At 40.3% G+C, this 16,729-nt stretch overlaps 1 protein-coding gene across 1 annotated transcript in view; it reads left to right on the top strand.

The window, feature by feature from the left end:
• The first annotated feature begins 8,967 nt into the window (after positions 1-8,967).
• Positions 8,968-16,729, top strand: part of LIPC (lipase C, hepatic type) — a 63,528-nt gene continuing 55,766 nt past the window's right edge. Inside the window, exon 1 of the mRNA XM_084213469.1 lies at positions 8,968-9,071. The gene's annotated coding sequence lies outside the window, so the exon portion shown is untranslated. The remainder of the gene's footprint in view (positions 9,072-16,729) is intronic.

Below are 16,729 nucleotides of genomic sequence, written 5' to 3'. Positions count from 1 at the left end.
AAAGAGAAGGGAAACTTTGATACACACAGAAAATGCCAAGAGCAGCAAAATTGGTGCTAATGTTTTAAAAACAAAAACATAAAAATTAATTTTTAATAAACCTAGAAGAAAATGTTTTTCAGCAGACTACAAAGATGGGAAGGATTCCCATTCCTGTCAGCATTCCACTGCTCTGTACACTGAGGGGAAGGGGAGGGGAGGGGAGGGGAGGGGAGGGGAGGGGAGGGGAGGGGAGGGGAGGGGAGGGGAGGGGAGGGGAGGGGAGGGGAGGGGAGGGGAGGGGAGGGGAAGGGAGGGGAGGGGAGGGGAGGGGAGGAAGGGAGGGAGGGGAGGAAGGGAGGGAGGGGAGGAAGGGAAGGAAGGGAAGGAAGGGAGGAAGGGAGGAAGGGAGGGAGGGAGGGAGGAAGGAAGGAAGGAAGGAAGGAAGGAAGGAAGGAAGGAAGGAAGGAAGGAAGGAAGGAAGGAAGGAAGGAAGGAAGGAAGGAAGGAAGGAAGGAAGGAAGGAAGGAAGGAAGGAAGGAAGGAAGGAAGGAAGGAAGGAAGGAAGGAAGGAAGGAAGGAAGGAAGGAAGGAAGGAAGGAAGGAAGGAAGGAAGGAAGGAAGGAAGGAAGGAAGGAAGGAAGGAAGGAAGGAAGGAAGGAAGGAAGGAAGGAAGGAAGGAAGGAAGGAAGGAAGGAAGGAAGGAAGGAAGGAAGGAAGGAAGGAAGGAAGGAAGGAAGGAAGGAAGGAAGGAAGGAAGGAAGGAAGGAAGGAAGGAAGGAAGGAAGGAAGGAAGGAAGGAAGGAAGGAAGGAAGGAAGGAAGGAAGGAAGGAAGGAAGGAAGGAAGGAAGGAAGGAAGGAAGGAAGGAAGGAAGGAAGGAAGGAAGGAAGGAAGGAAGGAAGGAAGGAAGGAAGGAAGGAAGGAAGGAAGGAAGGAAGGAAGGAAGGCACGTGGGACAGCTGGGAAATCAGAACTGTCCCCTCCGAAGTCTGTGCAAATGCATCATTTCTGAGGGAGAAAGACTCGGTGGAACTGTTTTACCAACACTTGTCTTCCCTTTCCGGGATGCCCAGTTCTGAGAGACAGGCGCTAGCTAACAGATTTTTAGGGCGCTATTCCGGCTTTTTTCCCTCCCAGACTCTCCGGAATCGGCCCGGCCCCGCCCTGCGCACAGGTCCGGCCATGGCGCTGCGCAGGCACAAGGTGGCACCTCGCGGAGATTTTCTTTGGCTGGTCCATGAGTTTTATTGCTTTTCTCAAACCTCTTCATTTCGTTCTCATTTCAAATCGTTTTAAATTAAAAAAAAAAAAAAAAAGTGATGCTGGCAAATATTTTACCTAATTTAATTATTATTCTGTATTCAAAAATTTGAACTCTTAAAAAATTATTTTTAAAACACCCCATTTCTTCTGAGTGTAAATTAGTCAAAGTTTGTCTATCACGTTTGTAATTTGGAATCAGAATTTTAGCCCCCCCACCCCCCCATTCACATTTTTCTTGTTTTGTAGGTCTGCTGCCATTTCCAGACTCTGAGAACTGGAAACTCCTCAATCCCAGTGAGCAGGGGCTGCATGGAAGGAAACACCAAGCTGAGCTCTCTGTTCCCATTCCTTGGCTCTGTTCATCCAGTGAGTTAGAAATGAGGCACCAGAGACTGAAAAGCAGAGAAACTAACACACTGAGAAGAAAAGGCAGTGTCACTTGCAAAGCAGACAGTGTCATTTTGGCCTGCTGTAGTAACAGAGATGCTGTGATGGATGGCATTTATGGTTTAAAAGCTCTGTGTGTTTTATCCTCAGGGTGATAACTCTGAGCTTTCTGATGCTTTTGACTTTGAACTTGGAGTAAAAGTTCAGCCTTGCAGAGGGTGACCCAGTTTGAAAAGTATTCCACTCTACAGCCAGACAGAAAGCTTTGCACAATTTTGGTACCAATATTAAAGAAAGCTGAAATCAAACAAGAAGTAAGAGTCAAGGGAGAGCTGAGTCCATCTTACAAGAGGAGGCTCCAACACCTTCTTTGCTTATTCTGACAACACAAAATGTATTCTTTTTTTCTTTAAACACATCAGGGTGAGGGGTAAAAACCCAAGAAGAGAAGAAGCTGAAAAAAAATGCCCCCATCTTAAAGTAGGGGACAGTCAGGAAACCAGAAGAAGGTTTATGTATGGCAAGCCAGAGAAGTTCCTCCCAGGAGAGTGCAAGATGCAGGAATCTTTATTCATTGTGAAGCAGACCTTGATAGTTATAGCTAGGAGAGGGATAACAGGACAGAAATGCCTGCAAGGGTCCAGGGGCACCATCTGTTCCATATTTTCACCTGACGACTGCTCAGCCACCACTATGAAGAAGGGCTGGCTTGGAGATTTACTGCTAAGCCATGGGGCTGGCAGACAACAGGAACATAAAATATGGGGAGAAGCTATGAGGGCTGTAGAATATTCAAAAAACATGCAGAATTAAGAAATCCTATGCTACTTTAATGGTTTATTCCAAAATATTGTGTGCTTCAAAGTACTGACTATGCTAACTCTTCTAAGATGTTAGTTCCACCCTAGCAGCTGTAAACTCTTATCTAAAAAGTTTGTTGTCCTGTTTGCCTCAGTTCAGCTGGTTATTCTAGTTTCTAGTAATTAAGATTGCATTTCATGATTCTCAGCCTTATTCAATTAATATTTCCAGTTTTCCATGCTACAAAAATAATACCTGTCATTATTTTAATTAAATTATTCATAAATGGCATTGATTCCACTTTAGATGTACGTATAATGCAACCAGAACCAAGGAGACACATAATTCATCATAAATTTTGATGTATTCTTTTTGTTAATTGAGGATACATGAAACTGTTCACATTAGATGCAAATCTTTTCAAATTATCTTCTTCTTTTTTGAAAAAAAAAAATCCAACAACATTTCTTCAAGCTAAAGCAAATAATTTTTTATTCATCTTTATACCTCATTTCAGGCATTTTTTCCCAGTCCTGACATGGTTCTGAGAGTCTCCTTGCCCAGATGCTGTGGTGTGCTGCAAAACACACTGAGAATAATGAGGAGGCTGTTTTTTTCTGCAGTGCTGTCACACATATGCTGTCAGCACTGTGGCACAAAACATGATTAAGTCTGATATTCTGTCTTGTTACACTGCTATCCAGAGCACATCCCAACATATGTAAACTTTATTTTTTTTAATATTATTCCTTGCAGCCAGAAGATTGACTGTTTTAATAGCACAGTAGTAAAGCAATGGGCCAAATTCAGTCATTCCACTGATGCCAGTAAGGTTTATCCAATTTACAGTAATGTAACTGAGCCATTTCTGACTCACACCAGGGAAATCAAGGCAAATTTGACTCATTTCCAAGTGGTAAAATGTATTGGGACATTTTCTTCCCTGCAAGTTCATCATCTCACTGGTGGAAAACAGCTCAGTACAAGCCCATGCTGGGGAGCACAAAGCTCCACTTCACAACAGGGTCTGCTTTGGGGGATAGGAGAAGGGACCATGACAGGGCTGCAGCTAAAAGTGAGTTTGTGACCTGCCTTGTTGATTTGTTGTGGGACTGGGACAAAGCATCAGAAAAGCTCCCTACCTGCACAGTTAGAATGTGATGCAGTGATTTGCTGTTCTGTTAAAAGTGGGGGGTGGACTGCCTTAGTTGTACTGAAGTATGATCCAAATTTGAAAAGCTGGATTTAAAATTGCTCTCTTTCCTTTCTGAGCACACACAAAAACGCCTCTGTTATGAATAAAAGTAGTAATCTTTCTTTGCTCCTCTTCCTCCTCAAAGCCTATTTTCCACTCTGATGTCTAGTTTAGGTCCACACAGTTGCAGTGAAACTTCTGGGCACAACCCAAAGGAAAAGTCCAACTTGATAATGGAGAACAGATTGCTGAGTACTAAACAGAGCTTTGTTGTGGATTTAGTCAAAAGCTTTGCTGTCAGGGGTCTTAAAGCAAAAAAGTCTCCAGATACAACGAGAACAGGCTTTAGCACAATGTGGCACAGGGGTGCCATCTAAAATGATTACATGGTAGTTGAGTTTTTACATCAGAATTGATAATTTTCACTGACAGTGGCTAGTGGGAAGGAGGAGGGAAACAAAAAAAAGTGTCCATCTCTAAAGAGTAAAGGTACATACACATTTACACACATCACCTAAGAAACTATAATATAAAACAAAACCAACCCACAAATATCTACAAATTCTAGGCAACACCAAAATGCATGGCAGACTCTTCATCTTTTTGCCAGCAGATTATTTCCACAGCTAATGAATGAAATGTAGCTTCTACAATAATTCACTGCATAGTTTAGCTACAAAATCTGAGCTGTCTGTCCACACAGATTCCCTGAGCAGGGAAGTTATCCTGCTACCTGCACTCTTCATGTTTCTGGGTCCAGTTAATCATTAACCATTGCTAGTCCAGTCTTCTATTTATTGATAATCACTGTGATGCTAGATGATCACTTTCCTATTTATTGATAATCACTATGATGGCTAGATAGTCCAGGATGCTAGAAGAACCTCTGGCAACCTGCATATAATTTAGCATGAAGGGAGCAATAAGGAACACTTAAGGGTGCTAGTGGGAAAAGGGCCTGGGGCTGACAAGGGAGAACACTGGTTATAACATGAAATTTGCAGAAAATTAGGGAGAACAATTAGAAGAAGAGCTGTAAAATCTCTGTATCCACAGCCATGTATTTCAGATGCTTTCTTTTCTGATATAATTGATATTTACAGATCATGGCTGTTTGCAAATCATATTTTTTACGATTGGAATCCTCTTTGGAAAGAGTTGCCAATATCCAACCTTCCCTTCACAAACCAGTCATTATCAGATCATATTCAAATAATTGTACCTTCATTTTTTGTTCCTGTTAAAATGTTTCCTCAGTAATTAACTAGGCCCATCAGGGTATGTAGGGTAGTATTTTATTGTGTAATGGATGCACTGTTGAGAAATCATGACTCACAACTGAAACTGATTTTCCCCACATTCTGTTACTAATTTCTAAGGGTATTGCTCTGATGTATTCTACCAGCACCCTTTGCCTTTTCTTACATGTGGAAGTCAGAGCATGGGGTGGGTTGCCAAAAAGTGCCCACGCCTTTTCCCTCTTGTAAAGCAATAGGAACTCTGCCTGGTAGCAGAGGCATGAGGCATTTGTTCTCTGAATTCCTAGAGCCTGTTCAAGATCAGACTGTGGTTTCTCATGGAAAAGTTACTTTTGCTCTTTCGGCTTTCCTAGTTGTCTGTCTTAGACAGGAGTGCATAGCTGTTGTTTGTGTTTGCCTAAACAGATGAGTGCTTGAATTGAAGGAAAGGGGCAGTCGCTAACGAGTAGAAGAGGATTTGAAGAGACAGCCAGGGTCACGTGGCCAACAGGCCTCATCCTATTCACTTTCACAGCTCTTGTTTATTTTATCTTGTTGCTTTTCTTCAGATTTTTCTTCAAATCACACACAAATGAACTTCCATCAGTTCACCTCTCCTAGAAATGGTTCCTAAGACCTGCTGTTGTTTAGATCTCTTCTCTCCTGTTCTGTTTTGAGAGCAGGACAACAGCCTTCAATTGTATCTCTGATGTGAGCATTTTTTTGCAGCCCTTGCTCTACTACAGCCTGCTGGTTAAATTATTTCTTCAGACAGGCTTATGGCAATTTGATGACATACGAGTGCAAGGAAAGGTCAAAATTTGGCTCCCAAAGTCTACAGTAATAATAATAATTAATGTGTACCTAGTGGTTAGCTATATAAGCACTTTACAAGGGAATTTCAGTATTACTGTTCCTATGTGACAGAAGCAAATCAGAAGGAGCATGAGCGTGGCCAAGCCAGGAAGAGAATGCAGAGCTCTGGCTGAGTGCCCTCTCCATGCTGCATTTTAGTGTTAGTTAATGCAGCAGCTAAAGCAAAACTCTGCCCAGCAAATCACTGGTGTAGAAGTATTTAGGCCACAATTCAGCATGAGACAGCACATTGCTATTTACATTTAGAGTTACATTTGCCTATACTGCAGGCAGTGTGAGCCTCGATCCCTGCAAAACAGGGATCTTACTTCTGCAGCACTTGGGTGCAACCCAGCCAGGAGCACAAGGCAGAAAGAAGAGGGGACTGTGAGAGCCAGGCAATCCTGTCTTTTTAAGGGAGGAAAATAGCCTGCAATCCTACACAGAGCCACAAGCAGGCTCCAGTGGGCTCCAATCAGACTTGCTCAGACACTGCTGGGGTGAGGGGGAGCACAGGATTGCCCTGGGATGGCACTGCACCATGAACAGTCACCTTCTGCCACATTTCCTTTATGCTTCCAGACAATTCAGAGCTTGACAGGACTCATACATTAGAGACAAAACTCTTCTGGAGATCAATGAAACACATCCAGCACATTCTATAGTTAGGGGGAGTTTTAACTGGTGACTCGAGTGCAGGAGTTATGTCTGAGAGAAAGTGGTGCAGTGTCACTATCCCCAAAGCCTTCCCCCTCTCTGTTCCAGAGATCTGATAGTGCTAATTATGCCATTTGCTTGGAGACACTGATTTTCATTATATAACCACCTATCTCCTGTGCACGGGTCTGAAACCACCCACTCACTTCACATAAGCCACAAACAGAACCAGGAGACAAACTCAGAGAATAAAAAGGTAAGAAACTGACATTTAGATCATAGTGCTTTTAGAGCACAGGGGCTGACAATCAGATTAAGAACTGTTGTTCTAATGAAATAACAACAGAATCACATCTGCACCATGGGATTTTACTCCAGAACAGTAGGATTGGTTAAAACATCCTGAATCAGGTCCAAATTGTGATGTGACTGCTTCACACTTCTCCAAAACCCCAAGTGAAATTCTTTTGAGCTTCCAGCACAGTTTCTATGCTGGAACTAAGACCACACGAGGGCAGTGTAGTGGGGGAGTAAAATCCAGGGATGCAAATTAAACTCTAAACATGATTATCCTGACTCTTCATGAAATCTGGAGAGGTAGAGATGTGTCCAGAGCATAGACTGGTCTGCAATTACCCCACAAACTACAGAGGAAAGTTTAACACTTCTCTTCAGCCTCTTCTTATCACTTTATTTTGTCCTGCTTTGATTTCCTTCTCCACTGCTGTGAACATTGTCTTTCCTAGAGCTGTGGGTCTGAAGTGTCTCACAGGTTAAGACTTCAGTACATTCTGCTCTGCAAACATACAAAGACTGGGCTCCTAACAGAAGGGAAATTGTAAGAGATGTGGAAAGTCAGGCCTGCAGTTTAGTGAGGTGAGCATTTTGTATCGGAGCAAAATCTCCAAAACTGTGGATAAACACCCCTGGATATCCTCATCTAACCCAAAACACAGCTTCTCCCGGGAAAGCAAACAAGACCACTGTCCTTAACTTTTGACAAGTATAATTTTCATATTATTTGCAATAATTTTTGAAGTATAATTTTCATATTATTTCACTAGACTAGGGAATCTATTCTTCAGAAACTCTTAGCTAAGCCTCTTTTCCCCTCAAACCCTCTGCAGGGTTCAGTTCTCTAACTCACTGACACAGCTGCTCAAGTAATTTTTTCAAGATGAAAGCAGCCAGAATTCTTAAAATCCTCTAACTCAGTTTTTCTGTGAACATGTACTTAACACATGCAATATGTACTTATGTAAACTTGAGATTATTAAGTTTGTCTGCATTGTGCTTGACTGATCCTTTAGCTCCTCTATAAACTTACTTAAAAATAGATAACTCTCCTAGGACATAGGTGTATTATTCTCCAATTTCTTTACCTTCAGTTTGGTTTCATAAGCAATTGTTTCTTTGAAAATTGATATTACTATTGCTTTAAAATTGATATTGCAATCCTGTGTAGTTAGAGACAGTGATAAACAAGAGCTCGCTCTCATATCCTTAAGGAAACATGCAATTGTTTAAAAATCCCACTCTCCTGTCCAAAGATGGATTTTTATCCATTGCATGCTCTTTCTACTGCTGTGCAATAATTACTAAGGCATAGCAATATCTTCTTTCTATTTCCACAAGCACAGCATTTCATGCCTTGCATCACTCACACCAGCCACAGCTGTGATAATGTATCCTTAAGGCAAGAAGACTAATGAGGTAAAACCTCTCTGTCTGAAACCCAGGATTATTTCCTTCCACAAAATTCTGCTTTGCAGGGTATTCCTTCATGAAATCCTGCAAAATAAATTATGATAGTCTCAGTCACAACTAATGGTAAGATAAAAGCCACAAACCTTTTCCTTGAACACTGGTTTTGTATTTTACTGTGTATCTGATCAATTAAGTCCCATATTAGGGCTTCATTTGGAATCCTATTTCCTTCAAAATTCATATCAAATTACATGGACTTGTGTTCTAGTACAAGATCCACTATATAGAAGACTATTTTGCACTTTTTTTTTTTTTTTTACACACCTGCCTATGTATCCTTGGTCATAGCAGGAAATCTGATCTCCTTCATACACAATTCCTTATTCTTTCATTCAGCCACAAAGCCAACTTTAGAGTAACTGCTCATTACAGGCAAAATACTGGTTTCTCTTAGGGAATGAGAGATCAGCCTTTGATTTAAAAATGCCCATGCTCTGGGCCTAAATCTCCTCTGTCTTTCTCTTCTGTTTCTGACAGTTTGCTATAATTTAAGGGAAGCCATTCTGCTGAGTTTGGGTAAATAAATGTTATGGTTGTCTCACAGAGAGGATAGCATTTAGATCATAATAGAGACTTGTTATTTACAGTTTAAAAAAGCCAGTTTTGAGTCCTGTCCTGGATGCCTAGCTACACATGTGACTGATGCAGCGCATTTTGTATATTTTGGCACAAGAATGTAGTACACAATGATCTTATTTAGCAATATTTTGAAAAACATGCCAATTTTGAAAAAAAAAAAAAGCCATTCAAATATGTGACAGAGCTTTGCCTTCTGTGGAAGAGTATAAAATTGAGAATTCTTGGCTTGTGATATAACCTATCCACTGTTTCTAAGAAGAGAGTCTTCATTAACATCTATTTTCAATTTTCATTTTATAAAGTAGTTTATGCCAAACTGGGACATATCATCAAGTAAGGCCAAGTTGGGTAAGCACATGTTTTTTGTATACAATGAGAAGTACATTGTGGTCTGAATTCTGTTTAGACTGAAGTCTTTTACTAAGCTGCTTTTATACAGAGGAGTTAGAATGAAGGCTTAGAATTAACATAAGATCTCTTGTTGCTTATGACTAAGAATATTAGTGAAGAGACTAATTAGTTTGTATGAGAAGCTTAGAAAATCTACTTTTATTCTTAATATCCAGTGCTGGTCCTTCAAGTCAAAAAGAACTGACTCATCCTGTGACTCAAATATTGCAGTGTTGGTCTCTATTATCCACCACATCAGAACAATGACATGCAGACATGTACATTTTACTCAGGTTTTACTAGGTTTTCCAGTATAATTAACATCAGTGCACTGGACTATTATTGCAAGGCAGGAGAAAGCTGTGGATTGTTTCTGTTTCGATTTTAAGAAATGCTGATTTTTCTAAGTGCTTTAGCTGTCTATATTCTACTGAAATCTAAGTAAGAATCTGTAATTCTGCTGAAACTATTAATGATGTACTCACTGTTTTCCCCCTTTTCTTTAATTAATAGATTTCTGTGTTTTCTCCTAAAGTTCTGAAAATTATATACAAAGTTTCAAAATCCAAAATGAGACAGTTGAAAGATGTTCAGGCACAATTGCAAAGCTGTTTTGTAATTCTAAATATTTAACATCTTTTTATAACAGCAATGAAGAGATACTTGGCAAGGTTGACTAAAACAGATGTTGAAAGAAGAAAACTAGTAACCATTTAACTGTGCAAAAGGGCTCAAACATGATTTGGAGCCTATGGGAAATGTGATATGAGTAGTTATTGTTGTGTCTGCCAATTAAATCAAGCTCATCAAATTATTCATAGCAAATAAAATCTGTTGCAAAACAAACCCATTTGACTCATAGCAGACTGTTCAAAGATGCTTTGGTTTCTCTAAATGTACTTTTTCTTCATTTGAGAGAGATTAGGAAACCATGCACCATGGTCAGCAGTTGCTTTGATTGGTGATGTGCATGGCAGTAACTGGTTTTTGTTCTTTTCCTTGATGACAAATGTTGATGTCTTGGAGGGAATAGATACTTTCCTATTTGAAAAGAACATGGTGCTTTCATTACAGTTCAAGAGAAAGAGAGAAAATAAAAAAGAAGGAGCACTAATACATCCAACCAAGAAAGAAGAAGCCTGAGAATAAATCCTAGTAAAGTATTGAAGCATGATCACAATAATTTCAGTTAACTTATGAACTGAACACTTCTGGTATAAATGTTTCACTGTTAGGAAAGAATAATTATAGGGATTTAGAGTTCTGGTACCAGTCACACAACAACTAGGTGATACTGAATAGTCATACTCAGGTTTACCATGAACACCTGAATATAGCACACTGCATAGAGCACACCAAATATAGCACCTTTATTCCAAGGCTCTGACTTCTAAGACAATAAAAGTATCTTTTAGTAATAGCTTTTGTGCTGGAAAGAAATTTGTGATTTTTCCTGACTTTGAATCTGCTACCTAGTGAAAGAACCCACTTACACTTAGGAGAATGGGAGCACAGTTCTGCTTTGTACTTGTTGAACTCATCTACAGAAAGAAAATTGCCCAGCCCTACAGTGTGGTCTGATTCCAGGCTATATGAAAGGATCACACAGTGCCTCTACTTCACAGCACAGAGACAAAGGTTAATGAAAGCCAAGACCTTGGGGTTCAGATCTGTTCCTTGCTGTCACTGTAACCATCCTGTGGATTAGAGAGCTTTCTTGCCACGTGGCTCTCCCACAACTGGAACAGTTTCCCATAAACAACATTTTCAGTTAGCTGTTTGTGTTTAGACTGTTCTGGGGTTTTTTTAGGAACAGCTGTGCAGTTGAGCATCTCCCACTAAATTGGTAGTTAAAACCACTTTAGGCACTAATTCAGGCACTGTACAACAGTGAACCCTTGCACTGGAAAGCAAGGGTGATGCTGTAGCTAAACAGCACAGTAGAAGAATAAAGACTGTAAAACATCCTGCTCATATCTCACAGTGTTTCAGGGTTTCCCTCACTTTTCAGACAGTGTGGATCCTTTTAAAAGAAGCTAAAAAACAATTAGAACAAAATATAAAGCCATGCATAGATGGCTTAAGAAACCATGCATAGAATGTCTGGAATATTTTATTGGACTTCTCAACAACTTAATTGCTTTTACTTCTGAAAAAAACACATGTATCTTGCTAGCTAGCCTCATGATCCAGAAAGCACTGAGCCTCTGTTTTTAGTAAATCTCCACTCTCCCTTTGCTTCCCATTTTGTTCTGTAATTTTGCAATGCTTCTCAATGAAACTGCCTTTTTCATGATTATCAGTGGCCATGAGTTTACCAGCCCATAAGCAAACACCCTCTGTCCCCAGATAGTCCCTGTCTTTCATCCAGCTACATCACTGAATGCCAGCAGTTCCCCCTGTTCAGTGAACACACTTCAAGACCTGCATGTTCTGGGCCTAAAATTATTTCTTTGATAGCATTTATAGATACAGCACCTTTTGTCCCACAGCCTTTGAAACAAGCTAAAGATATACATGCTTTGTCCAGAGGTCATTTAATCATGGAAATGCAGCCAGCCTGGGCTGGAAATGCAGCAACAGTTAATAGTGCATGGCAACATAAGAGCACTTTGGGTCAGCAAACTATGAATGCATTTGTTTCTAATGAAGCTGCTGCTGTAATTTAGGAAAGAAGCAGAATAATTATTCAGTTTGGAGTTTGGCCAGGAGACCAAAATGAACAGCATTCAGACTTCAGTAAAAATGCTCAAGAGTTTAAAATGGCCACAAATAATGTGGACCTAGGTTTTAAACTTCATTTGAAAGATGGATGAGCAGGTCATTTTGCTGTCAATGGGTCTCTAATTGGTTTGCCTCAGAGCATTTTTTTGATCAATACTTTCTACTTCTTTGTGTAACAAAGATTCTGCATTCATCATGTGTCAATATTTTTACATTCAGTGCTTTGCAATCCCTTAGTTATAAACCCCATGATTTAGTGAGGCCAAAGTGAAGAAACTGGAATAATTTTAGTATAGTTTTACATTGAAAAGCCTTGATTTTTAAAAGTAATAATTTTGTCTATATCTATGAGGAAAATCAAGAACTTTCTATCTAATGGTTTTAGACCAAATTAAGTTCCTTTTAGGAGTTGAGTTTTCTGCTTCTTCTGCTTCCTTACCAAAACCAAGATTGGAAAGAAAAGGGTCCTTTTTAATTTTAACTTGATGACTCACTGGGAATTTGGATGGCCTAGAATTACAAGTGGTTGTCCCAGGTGAATAATTGTTTCTATCCCTGTCCCATGTTACACAGAGAATTTCAGGATTATTCAACCCCTTCACCATGGAGCAGGGCAAGGGCTTGGTTCATCCCTCTCGGTTCATCTCCTGAAGGCTTCTCTGATCACCAGTCAGAGCTGTGAGTGCTTCAGACATGAACATGGACCAAACTGACACATGGCTATTTGCATCAGGAAAAGCTGAGTGCAGAGAGGCAGTTATATGGACAGCACTTCTTTTCCAGGGAGCATCTTTTACTCACAGCCAACCAGAATGTGCTGCCTCCACAGGAGTGCCATGCTCTTTGCTAGGACAGCACTGATGCATCAGCAAAGCTGTGTGAGTAGAGCCTTAGCCAGGCCTATAATCTACTTCTGATCTTGGCAGTAACCTCCTACTGACATAATTGATAGTCTGCTTTCAGTCATGGACTTCACACAACCTAACATTTACACTCTGACCCATAATTATATTTAGAACATACACACACCTCTTCCTGCACAGAGAATAAAAAGCTGCACAGCACATCTTTCAGGAAGACTGTAAAGATTCCACTCATCCATCCCTAAAGACAAAAGTCCTTTTCAAAGTTTTCCATCATGCTGTGCAATAGTAGCTAACATTGTCAATCTCCTATATGTGTCTTACAAAGAAGACCAGAGAAATAACTAGGATACCATTTCCTTATTCAGATTTAAAATGTTCTTCCTTACAGCAATCCAGTTACTGAGGATTTCTGTATGTTATATTACCAAGATATATGTATATATATTTCATCAAATATAATGAAGCTGGAACAAACAATGTGAGACTGAACATATCTATGACTTTTTACCTCAGGAGACCAGCACAAAGCAGAAAGTTTTATCAAGTTATTTTATTATAAAAGTGAGTGATATGCATGCTTAAAATATGCACCAAGGGAATGAGAGGCTGCAAAATATTAAAGTAACCCTAGACCACATTAGCATAGCCTTGATCTGCAAGAAGAGTACTGGCAATAAACTTTAGTTCAGTACTGATCTTTTTAAACTTCACCACAGTTTCTCGTAATATCCTTTGTTATGTCAAATTTTAACTTCAAATACAGTGAGCAAATTGCCCCATGTGTTTAAGTCTGGTTCTGATTTATACAAAAGGCACATTCTCTTTCTTGCAAGGTTGACTGAACAAAGTCCAAGAACTGTACTCAAAGGATGCTTTTTGGTTTCAAGTTAGCAGTTGAAGTTAAAAGATGTGATGTTTATGTTGCCTTCACTTAAGAATGTTATATCACCGTAATCTCGAAAGCACACCATAACAGCTCCCTAGCAGGTCTGCAATAGAAATATAGATTAGGAATACTTTTAAAGGCCATCTGATTTGTCATCACCAAAGGAGCAGGATCAGTGTTCCTTCAAGTGACCAAGAGTGCCTGCCCAGGGAAAAGAATATACTCACTACTGAAATGTTCCATTTCCTGTAGATCTGAGCTTCTGTCAGTCAAAACAGCACAAGTCTTAAAAGAAATGGAAAAATGAACCCTATTTCCCAGAAGGCAGTAAACTAAACACTGCAACACATGCACTTTTAATGGATTTATGGCTTATATGTATTATAGAAGTTCCTTTTTTGGCAGCCCACATTTTTATGAAATTTTATTTACCTACTTCTGGGACTGAAAGTTTTTCTCCTCATAAATCAGCCTGTTGCAGAAGACAATCATAATGGCATTTTGCTGCTGCTTGGAAAGAAGGTGACCAGAGCTCTGCACTCCTGAGGTGCAGTCAGGGACCAGCTGCCTTCCCAGGAGGAACAAGCCGTGCTGCACCTATGGCATTCCAGCACAATTCTCCAGCTGCATATTCCCTTCAGGCCTTGGGACACAGGCGCAACTCTTCAATAGTCAGGTTTTTGGGAGGTTTCCTTCTCTGCACCCACTATCAATGTACCCAATTTTCCTGGACAAAATGCCAAACCAACTTCCTTAACAGAACAGCACCACTCCTATTCAAAGGCCTCAGTGAAAACAAGCAGCCTTGCAGGGAAGCACTCCCTTCCAGAAATTATGGTATACACAGATATTTTACACATTAGGATACTGCCAACACTGTACAATGCCAGCTTTTGTCACATCTGTACTAGCTGGGCCCTGTAGAGCATTACCAGTAGCTATTTCTATGAAGCCAAGTGTTCAACACAACATTGCTTACATGGCTTTGATTTAGCACTGAATGAAGAGAAAATGTTGTCTAAATCCTTATTTCAGAGTTATTAACTAGTTATCAGCTATTATTTGTTGTCATATTCTGTTGTGTTCATTTTGATAAGCATTTAATTTAACATCAAGTATTTTTTTTTCTTCTAAGTAATGGGATCATCTTCTGCCAAAAGCAATTCCTCTTTGCTTGCTTTTTTTGTTTTGTTTTATACAATGAAATCATCACCATGTAATCCAGACTAATCACTTCCCTGACAATCTGTCAGCAAAATACAGCGATACATGGCTCAAAATATAATACAAGCAAAATATGGCATGTCAAAACCTGCCTTCTTTGGGCTGTCATAATTCCTGATGAAGACTGGCTATATGTGATATGCTCCATAGCAGTACTAATGGCTCTCTAAGGACTCCAGCTGAAATGATTTGCCAGTGATACAGCCCAGATATCCCTTGCTATGAAATCTGAAAAATGATACACTTTCCTTGTAATTCCTAGTAAGAACTTAATTTAATGATGTAGTTTGTTCTTCTCAAAGGGAACACGTATTACAATGCATGAAACAAAGCCTTGAGAAAGAGAAAAAGAACATCAAGAATCTATAGCTAAAGCAAAGATAACCTGGAAAATACACCAGTTCTTTGACTTAGACCAACCTACCTAAGTCTAATAGAAACAGAATGGAGGGAAGGATTGGCATCCAGAAGGGCCCTGACAGGCCTGAGAGGTTGGTCTGCATGAACCTCACAAAGTTCCACAAGTGCAAGTCCTGCACCTGGGCTGGGGAAATCGAAGCACAGGCTGGGCAGAGAGAGGAGTGAGGGCAGCTCTGGGGAGAAGGACCTGGGGGTGTTGGTGGACGAGGCGTGGACATGAGCTGGCAGTGTGTGTTTGCAGCTCAGAAAGACAATGAATCCTGGGCTGGACCAAAAGAAGTGGGAGCAGCAGGTCAAGGGGGGTGATTCTCCCTCTCTACTCTGCTCTTGTGAGAGACCTGGAGTGCTGCATCCAGCTCTGGGGCTTCCAGCAAAACAAGGACATGGACCTGCTGCAGCAAGTCCACAAGATGGTCCCAAGTGTGATCAGAGGGCTGGAGCACCTCTGCTGTGAGGACAGGCTGAGAGAGCTGGGCTGTTCAGCCTGGAGAAGAAAAGGCTTCAGGGGGACCTTACAGCACCTTCCAGTGCCTAAAGGGGCTCCTAAAGAGCTGGAGAGGGACTTTGCAGGCTCAAGGGCTTGGCGTGGTAGGACAAGGGGAAATGGCTTCAAACTGAAAGAGGGAGGATTTAAATTAGACATTAGGGAGAAATTCTTTGCCATGAGGGTGGCTGGGCACTGGCACAGGTTGCCCAGAGAAGCTGTGGCTGCCCCATCCCTGGAAGTGCTCAAGGCCAGCCTGGATGGGGCTCTGGTGGAACCCCCCCACACTCACCATGGCAGGGCTGTGACAAGATGGTCTTTAAGAGCCCTTCCAACCCAGACTGTATTAGGATTCTATGAGTTATGCTAATGCTCCTCTTAATGAGTGATTCTTGTAAAAACTACCTGGGGAACCTCTCCTTCATTTGAAATTGATTCTTTTCAGAGGAGATGAATTAGAAGACAATTAAAATCAGGAATATACAGCTTCTTTGAAAGCCAGCCCTTAGGTTATGCTAGTTGAAATATTTCAGAACTGTTCTTAAAGTTTCATTATTTCTTTGAATGTTCACAATTTTTGCTACTGTGAAATTTTCTAAGATTTATTCATAACAAAAATTATCATTACCTCACTGGGATCCCTAGGGACAGTTGTAAAAGCTTTTAAGTAAACTTCTTTTGCTAAAAAGAATTATGGAAAAGTTCTGCACCCATTTCAGAATTTACATTATATATGACCTATAAAAATATAATCTCATCCTCATTTCTTGATTTCTTATTTCTGCATCAAAAACGAATGGAAAATGTGATATTAAATGTACTACTTAGCCTTAAAGTTTGAGTAAATGACATATATGAATTTTTGCATTATCTCTTGACAAATACCATACAGAATGGACAGGACAAAACAGAGGCAGCATTTTGCAAAATTTTTTTGCTGCCATTTTCAGACTGTCATTTCAGAACAAATGGAAAAATTAGTTTTATCTCTTTTTCATTAATAAAAACTGAT

This window comes from Fringilla coelebs (genome assembly GCF_963513975.1).
Source record: "Fringilla coelebs genome assembly, chromosome: 12".
Lineage (NCBI taxonomy): Eukaryota > Metazoa > Chordata > Aves > Passeriformes > Fringillidae > Fringilla > Fringilla coelebs.
This window is presented reverse-complemented; position numbering and strand designations above follow the sequence as displayed.